Genomic DNA, 8,902 nt, shown 5'->3' with positions numbered 1-8,902 from the left:
TCCAGATAAATACCCTATGCCATTAATACCTGACATTCTTGAAGCAGTCAAAGGGGCCAACATCTATACCAAATTAGATCTCAGGGGTGCATATCATCTCATCCGGATAAAACCGGGTGACGAATGGAAGACGGCATTTAGAACTCCATTTGGACATTTTCAATACAGAGTAATGCCTTTTGGATTGTCCAACGCCCCGGCTATTTTCCAGAGGTTTATGGATCATATCTTTGCAGACCTGTTACTTCACAATATGGTCGTCTATCTAGATGATATCTTGATATTCTCTTTCAGTGTTCAAGAACATCAGAAACATGTTGAAGAGGTGTTGCGGCGGCTTCAGCAAAATCATTTGTATTGCAAGATAGAAAAATGCTCCTTCCATCAAACTCAGGTTACTTACCTAGGATATGTTCTTTCGGCCAGAGGAATGGAAATGGACCCTGAAAAGGTTTCTGCAGTTCAAAACTGGCCTACTCCCTCTTCCGGCAAAGACATTCAACGCTTTGTTGGATTCGCAAATTTTTATCGAAGGTTTATTCCTGAATTTTCAAGGCTTACCCAACCTTTGACAAATTTGCTCAAAAAGGGAATAAAGTTTTCATGGTCCCCTACTACAGACCAAGCGTTCAACAAACTTAAGGAGTTGTTCACTTCAGCTCCTATCCTGTTGACACCGGATCAATCCCGCAGGTTCATTGTTGAAACTGATGCTTCTCAGTACGCCCTAGGTGCTGTCCTGCTTCAACTTGATAATTCTAATCAAGAACGCCCTGTAGCGTATTTATCCAAGACACTTGCCCCTGCTGAACTGAACTATACAGTTCTGGAAAAAGAACTTCTTGCCATCAAGCGAGCCTTTGAGGAATGGCGCCATTTACTCTTAGGGGCCAAACACCCAGTTGAAGTCAGGACGGATCATCATAATCTTCGGATTCTTCAATATGCACAAACCTGCAATAGTCGCCAGGCTCGTTGGGCGCATTTCTTTTCTCCATACAGAATTACTTTTTCATTTATTCCTGGAAGGGACAATTCAAAAGCTGATGCTCTTTCACGCAAGGAACACCTTCCGAACGAACCTTTTAAAGCAGAACCCATCTTTCCTCTTACGGCTTCAGGTTTACAAACCACATCGGATTTCTTGTCACGACTCAAGGTTCAATCCAGACACATTACCAAGGACCAATTATCACGTGCCAATAGAATGACTTTGACCAAGGTTGATGATTGTTATTTTCATGAAAATAAAGCTTTCATCCCCACTCGACCCCTACAAAGAGAAGTCTTGGACATGTGTCACTCTTCACTGACAGCGGGACACCGTGGATTCCTATCAACTCTAGAATTGATGTCTCGTTATTTCTGGTGGCCGACGTTCCGGAAGGATGTCAAAGAATATGTTGGATCCTGCCCTGTCTGCTTACAAACCAAAGTTCCTCGAAAAGCACCTTTTGGGGAATTGGTAAAGATGCCATTACCCTCTCGCCCTTGGCAGATAATATCTACGGATTTTATCGTAGATCTCCCACCTTCAGGGGGTTGCTCCACTATAATGGTAACCATCGATACCCTGACCAAAATGGCTCACTTCACTCCACTTGTAGGAGTACCCTCAGCAGCACGGATGGCTCGAATCTTTATCAGTAACATCTTCACGTTACATGGTTTACCTGAGACTATTATCTCTGACAGAGGGTCACAGTATACCTCACGATATTGGAAGCTTATCTGTTCCCATCTTGGTATTTCTCGGGCTCTCAGTTCTGGCTATCACCCCCAATCCAATGGCCAGACTGAGAGACTTAATCAAACACTGGAAGGATATCTCCGAAGTTATGTATCAGCAGCTCAAGACAACTGGAAAGAACTTCTACCCATGGCCGAGTTCACATATAATAATTCATACCATTCTGCCATAAAAACAACTCCTTTTAATTGTACTTATGGATTCAATCCCACATCTTTCCCCACAATGAGGAAATCTGAAACCAAATTTCCAGATGTGGACTCTCTAATGCTTCAAATACGTCACGGACATAGTTCAGCCTTGACAGCATTACAAAATTCTCAAAACAAAAGAAAACATTTTGCAGATCGACACAGAACCCCAGCTCCAGTGATTAAAAAAGGAGATTGGGTTTGGCTATCATCTAGATTTCTTCCTCGCCATCTGGTACCATCCAAGCTCTCTCCACGATTCTTTGGTCCGTTTCGGGTCATTTCAACTGTAGGTACAGCTGCCTTTAAACTCCGACTTCCGGTCTCCTGGTTCCGGATTCATCCTGTCTTTCACGTCTCACAATTAAAACCAGACAATCAAAGTATTTTTCATCCTGTGGTCTCGGTTCGCCCTCCCCCAGAAATGTGTAAAACCGGACCAGAATATGAAGTTAAAGAAATTTGTGACTCCAGATATCATCGGGGTCGGTTACAGTACCTAGTGGACTGGAAGGGATATTCTCCTTCCGACCGCACATGGGAACCTGAAGCTGAAATTCATGCTCCTCGCCTCGTTAAACAGTTTCACCTCAAACACCCGTCTAAACCGGGAGGAAGCAGGTCTAAAAAGGGGCATACTGTGATGATTCCAAATGTGTTTCTCATCCTCCACCCGATATCCAACATGGCCGCCGATTTTACACCAAGAAATCGCCCACTCCGCGGTCCTGAGGAGACCAACTCCAAGATGGCCGCCGCAGCAGTAACCATCGTAAACGCACAGCACAGGCTAGTTGTTTTCTCCCAGGAAGCCTCTCAATCTTCCACCTTAACTTCCTGTTTACCTTCTTATAACCCAGCAACTTCAGAAGGAAGATGCGTTGCTACTCTCACAGGAGCCGGCACACGCTTCGTAAGTTCGCTCACTAGAATTACGGAAAGCTTTCTCTCTTCCAATCTATTCCTCTACCTCATACTCACGTTCTTGTTTTCCTCTCCTACCTTTGATTTCAGAAGGTATTACGGAACCCTTCTTTTTCATTTCCGGGATCGGATCTTCATCCAAGCACGGTTAGAACCGGAATCCTCTTCATACCTCCTTCTAGTGAGTTCCTAGGTATAATCTGTGGTCCATCTTTTATTTTCGGTTTTGGACTTCGGATCATCATTCATCATTCTTCCTTTTTAGCGAAATCCTGTTGGAATTCTTTGGACGCTTCTTTTCAACTCAGGCTGGCTCAAAAAAGACTTGAAAGGGAAAGGGTAGGCTTTCCTCCTTATCCATCCCGCTATTGCAGGACAATATTTGTTTATCCTAATCTTATAGGCTTTTTCTTTCTATCATTATAGAGCCACTTACCTTTTTCTTTCCAACGGAGATCCTTTACCTCTCCGTACTCTTCCTGTTAGATTATGGTAAGCTCCTAAACCTTTCTATAGGTATTCCTCTTTTCACCAGACTATCAGGATTAACTGTGTTTCTTTTACCCACTACATATAGCCCAGTAACTAAAGCAACTCGCCTAATCAGCCAGAAGAATACCCAGATCAACTCTCTTCGCCTGGTCTTCACAGGGAAACAACGTACACCAGCAGCTCTTCTAGGGTTTTATTCCCCACGAGGGTTTCCCTCAGGGTTTCACGAAGGACAAGCTCTTGCAGGTCCTTTGAGAAATTCTCAGGAGAATTTCTCTTATTCTTCAAAGGATCACACCCTATTCGTAGAAGCACCAGGGGTTCTTCGGGTACCTGTTCTTCCTACGAGATCTCAGGTAGGTGGTCTTTGCTTCTTTCCCAGAGTATTTTGGAACAAATTTGTTGTCCATTCTTAAACAACTATAATAATCATAACAATGATCCAGTAGTTCCATAGGGTTAGTTTCCATAAGCATCTGCAAGCTTACTCTGCATCTCTCCTGTTGCCTTGCATGCCGCTGTTCTGCATTTGGTTAATGAGAAAAATAATCAAAGCTTTTAACATTATGTATATGTATCTGTCTTCTATCTACAGAACTGTGTAAGCATGTTCTTTGTGTTTGCGCGTGTATGTTTGTGTAGTTCTGCGCATGGTTGCAAATGTACTTCATGACTAATGTATCTACCTCGTGGTGTCACTAATGACATCCGCACATTGTTTTCTCTGTATTAGTCAACATCGTCCATCGAGGCATTTGGGTCCATAACTAATGTTGTGGCACCTGTGTCCATAATGACATTCACTGGATAGGGTTTGAATGGCTCTCTAAAGGAGTACTTTTCAATATACATGTTATTGGCCCTCCTGCGGTTCTGTCCAAATAGTGAGTGGCTTCATGCGTCTTTGACTCTTCAGGCAATCATGTTCATGGGGGTAAGAAGGGGCATTCCAGGGACCCGCTCTTCAGTCCATCCTCCGGTTGACTTGTCAACCAATCCACCATACTTCCTCACTTTTGCTTTTGGTAGCTATATCTTCTTTGCTCCTTCAAGGTGTCCATAGTAATTTGCATGGTCATCAAAACTCCAGATCATGTAACTTCATTACCCTTCCGGGTTGAACCATACCCGTTTCCCCCAGTATCTGTTATCGTCAAAAGGATTGTTGAATATTGTCATCTCAGTCAGGAACAGTGGGCATTCCTTTATCCTTGCTCTGAGGTTATTTCTTTCTTCTACTATCTTGTCCTTTTCCTCGCCAACATGTATATCTACCAACACCACTTTCATCTCTATTGTTTTCTCAGTAGTTTTTCAACATTGTGTAATGCATATCTTGACCACACACAGTCTCACTAGTATTAGTGCTTCAATGAGTACCTTCAGTCTGTCTGCTAGCCAGGTTGGAATCCATGACTGCATATATTACAACCAGCTCTGGTGCTTCCCTGTTCCTTTGGCTTACTTCTCCATTTTGGCATGCATTTGCGACAATCTTGTCACTGCTTCTGTCCACGTGCCATTCTCTCCATCATTTTCATTCATGAACGTGCAACAGGAACTCCCGATCTTGGCCCAATCTCCTCCTTCCATTGCTATGAGATGGAAGAGATTGTTCTGGAGTGGCATCAACCTTACTGTTCGGGGCTCTTCTTTTATTGTGCTGAAGCCGTTTACCGTAGTATGCATTGTCTGCATCAGCTCCCATCTTGTTATCTGCAACCATTTCACATTTGTATATGTCTGTACAGCTGGAACTACTGAGGTGAAAAACCTTTCTGTCCTACTGAACAACCTGTGCTCAGGTGGTACATCGTCTATTGATGCTTCTGATGAGAAATAGTTTTCTCTCTTCACTCTACTCACTTTTACTGACTGTTTCTTTCCATCCCTACCAATCTCTTCTTTGTTTTATTTCTGTTCATGTTAGGGAAATCTCTATCTTGTTGTCCTTCTCTGGCACCACCAGTGCTGGCATATTTTTGTGTACCAATGAGCAAACTCCTCCCCAGTTGAGCAGCAACTTCTCTTATGCCTTGTATTCACACTCCAAATAGTGATCCAACAATACTACTGTGCCAACCTTCATTGCTAGATACTTTTCTGTTTACCTACACTCTATGTTTTCTACAATCTTTACTGCAGCATAATTCTGGTAACATAATGCTGGTTTCTTCAGTGGTTTTATGGGCATTGGTCCAGCTTCCTTGTCCACCCAGGTCAGTAACTTAGTACTTGTATCCCATTCTTACAGGCACTTGGCACATTCTCCTTGTCCTGTGTTTGCCAGTGCTTGTACTAGGGTGTGTGCCTTGCTATCTAATACTCCCTCCTTCAACCTTCCACTGTGTATACCTGGCCATACACAAGCATTTGTGGTCCTTCACAACATCCTGGTTCTCCTCCTATTTCCTTGGCTCCCCACTTCGGGCAGGGCAGTTCCTTCAGTGTTATGGTTTTTGTCTCTCCATTCTGCGGGCCATCAGTTATGTATTGTATGGCCTGATCTAATTGCCAGTAATTGTTCATCATGTCAAGAGTCTTTATGTAACTGGGCCTCATTACGACCCTGGCGGAAATGGAAAAACGATGGCGGAAATGCAATACCGCCATCGAATACCGCTCGTTGCGATTATGACCCGTCACCGTAAAGTACGATGCCATTAGCGACACCGCAGTGAACGGCAACGCTAACTGCACCAAGTACGCGCACGCGCGCCCTGCAAAACCGGAATTACCGCCATGGCGCAATGGTACGCGAATTCTGACCCTAGCGGACATGTACCGAACGCCATCAAGGACGGCGGAAAGTACCATTCCGCCATGGCGAGAAATACGGCATCGTGAACCAACCGTAAATGGCCCACTGAGTGCCTGTACTCCACTCCCTGGACACATTGCACAACTCCTGGCAGGCGCAATGTACTCACACCATGCAACCACAGAAAACTACAATTCACCCATGCATGCCAACGTAGAAATGCATGCAGGGGCTCAAAGCGCCCCGTGAGTGGCCATCCATGCACGGCATGCCACCATAGCCGTACTGATGCAGCACAGGCATGTGAAGGTACAAGGACACCCAAATGAAAAGCAAGAATACATGATACAATACAACAGTAGTCCCCCATCGCTTGCCACCAGCGCAAGGCAACCCCCAAAGCAGTATCCTGAGGGAGAATGCACCAGGCCAGTACCCCTGCCAGTTAAAAAACCAACCATCAGCAGAAGCACGTACCACACAAGTCGTCAGAGCGACTGAGCAGCCAGCCCATCACAAGAGGGTCCGACAGGAGCAGCAGGACACAGATGGCACGAATACAGATTCAAATCCAATGGACATGACCCCAGTCCCCTCCAACAAACGCACGCAAACACAGGCACCTGTGACCACCCACATTCTGATAATCCCATCATCCCACCAATCCACCTGGCTGACAGGCACCAGTTGGCAAAAAGATAATCCCCCTCCCATGAGCAGCACATCATGTAAACAGTCACAATCAGGCCCAATCCGTCACCATACAGTGCTACGTAGGAAATCGCTGCCAGTACAGTACCACGCAACGCAACCCAGAATGCGGAACACAAAAAATGCAGAAGAACTCACGAAACATAGCGCCAATAATAGGAAATAGATACATCACCTGCAATGAATAACGCAACACGTAGAGAAAGTGAAATAATATTTAAATGGACATCCAAATGACAAAGGGACAGCACAAAAATGCACTATAACACCAAAACATCAATCATCACCGAGGGCCGCATCCGCTACAATTGACCAGCTTCCACTTGTGTGACGCCCTGTCCCTTCATGTCACACAGGGCCTACATTAACGTCCCAAAAGGCCACATGGAAGGGGCAAGAACCGCAGGTCCGTCCCATGAGGCAGGCACTAGTCCAGCTGAATGGCCGAAATGTCACACCTAGCCACCAGTACTGCGTAAGGGCATGTGGCCCATTGGCGATCGTCCCATAAGATCGTAATGGTGCTCCACTGATTCACCCGAAGCTGCAGGTGTCGAGGGTAAAACCCATCTGGAGGAGTGGCGTACAGATGGCATCTGCAAAAGGGCACCAGATACCTGACACCCAAAAGAAAGACAAATCAACCGAATGCATTACGGGACTCCTGATGCATTACACACCTCATCACACACACAAAATACACACCCATATGCATGCACGGCCACTCCAACGGAACATATACCCCCCTAAAGTAGCAGCGAATCATAATGTAGACAACAGGGGTAAATAGACCATGCAATCGCATGTATATTCACTCACATAATATTAGAAGCTTCCATTGCGTCTGTGCGTAATGCAGTCTGCAAAAACCAGTGTGCACCTGGCCGGATCTTCAGTGTTGTGTGGCAACATGGATTATTAAACGTCCTGCCTTATCGGCCACTACGCTATTGCGCATGCCATTCTATTAATATCATTCATTGCTTGCTCGTTATGGGCCCTGTCCCAAGGACATTCTACAATAGAACGTTACATTTCCAGCAAGACCCGTGGGCGTATCCCCGCCGCTACTACAAGACCACGAACGCTGTCCTTCGAATTCCCAATTCGCAACATTACGCCCGTAACGCGTCTGTGAACGCCTGCATCCACTAATATATCAATGTAGTGCGGCTGTGTGTGATAATGCTAACTGGCTGCTATCACGATCTGGAGGCCACGCCCGTCGGTGAAGTTCGTAGTTGTGCTGCATGAGGGTCCTCCGTCGATCGAGCCCTACATACCACTGAGTCCCCACAAGTATGTCTGCGATAGCAAATACAGCATGTGTAACAATGTGAGCATAGCAAAATAATCTGTCAAAGTACATCACACTGCCATCGGGATTTGATACATGATTGCAATCCCAAGATGCCATGCGGCCATATGCAGCCTTACGGGCGGGACGTGCTCGGCCAGAAGGGATTGCAGCTGCCACAGATTCATTCAATCAGCACAGGTGGAAGCCATACAGGCCGACAGCACATATATAGCAGACCCAAGCACCTCCCACGACCACTACCACTCCAAAATGCGACCGGCAGCACTAGCGATGTTGGCCCTGGGGGAGCAGATAGCACTGCAAGTACTTCAACCGGAAGTAGACGACGAACAACAACAGGTACAACATCCGGCCGCACAGGGGAGACGGAGGAGAAGGAGGAGGAGGAGGATGGGAAGGCTGGTGCAGCAAGGGCCACCAGCACAGCCACTACCACCACGCAGGCGGCCCGCAATCCAACGCATCCGTGCTGATCCGTTCAACCTCACTGCTGAACAGATCCACACCCTCTACCGTTTGGACCGGCAAACCATCATCTCCATTGTGGACATGACACAGGCAGACCTCGTGAGCATGATTGATAGCCCAACCGCCATCCCACCCCTACTGAAGGTGGTGTCTGTACTCCACTTCCTGGCCACAGGCACATACCAGCACACAGTCGGACAGTTGCATGGCATTTCACAGCCACTGTTCTCACGGACACTCTTTCAAGTGCTCGATGCCCTCCTGAAGCACGCCGACGACCACAT

This window comes from Ambystoma mexicanum, chromosome 9 (assembly GCF_040938575.1).
Source record: "Ambystoma mexicanum isolate Mex_15411 chromosome 9, UKY_AmexF1_1, whole genome shotgun sequence".
Taxonomy (NCBI): domain Eukaryota; kingdom Metazoa; phylum Chordata; class Amphibia; order Caudata; family Ambystomatidae; genus Ambystoma; species Ambystoma mexicanum.
This window is presented reverse-complemented; position numbering follows the sequence as displayed.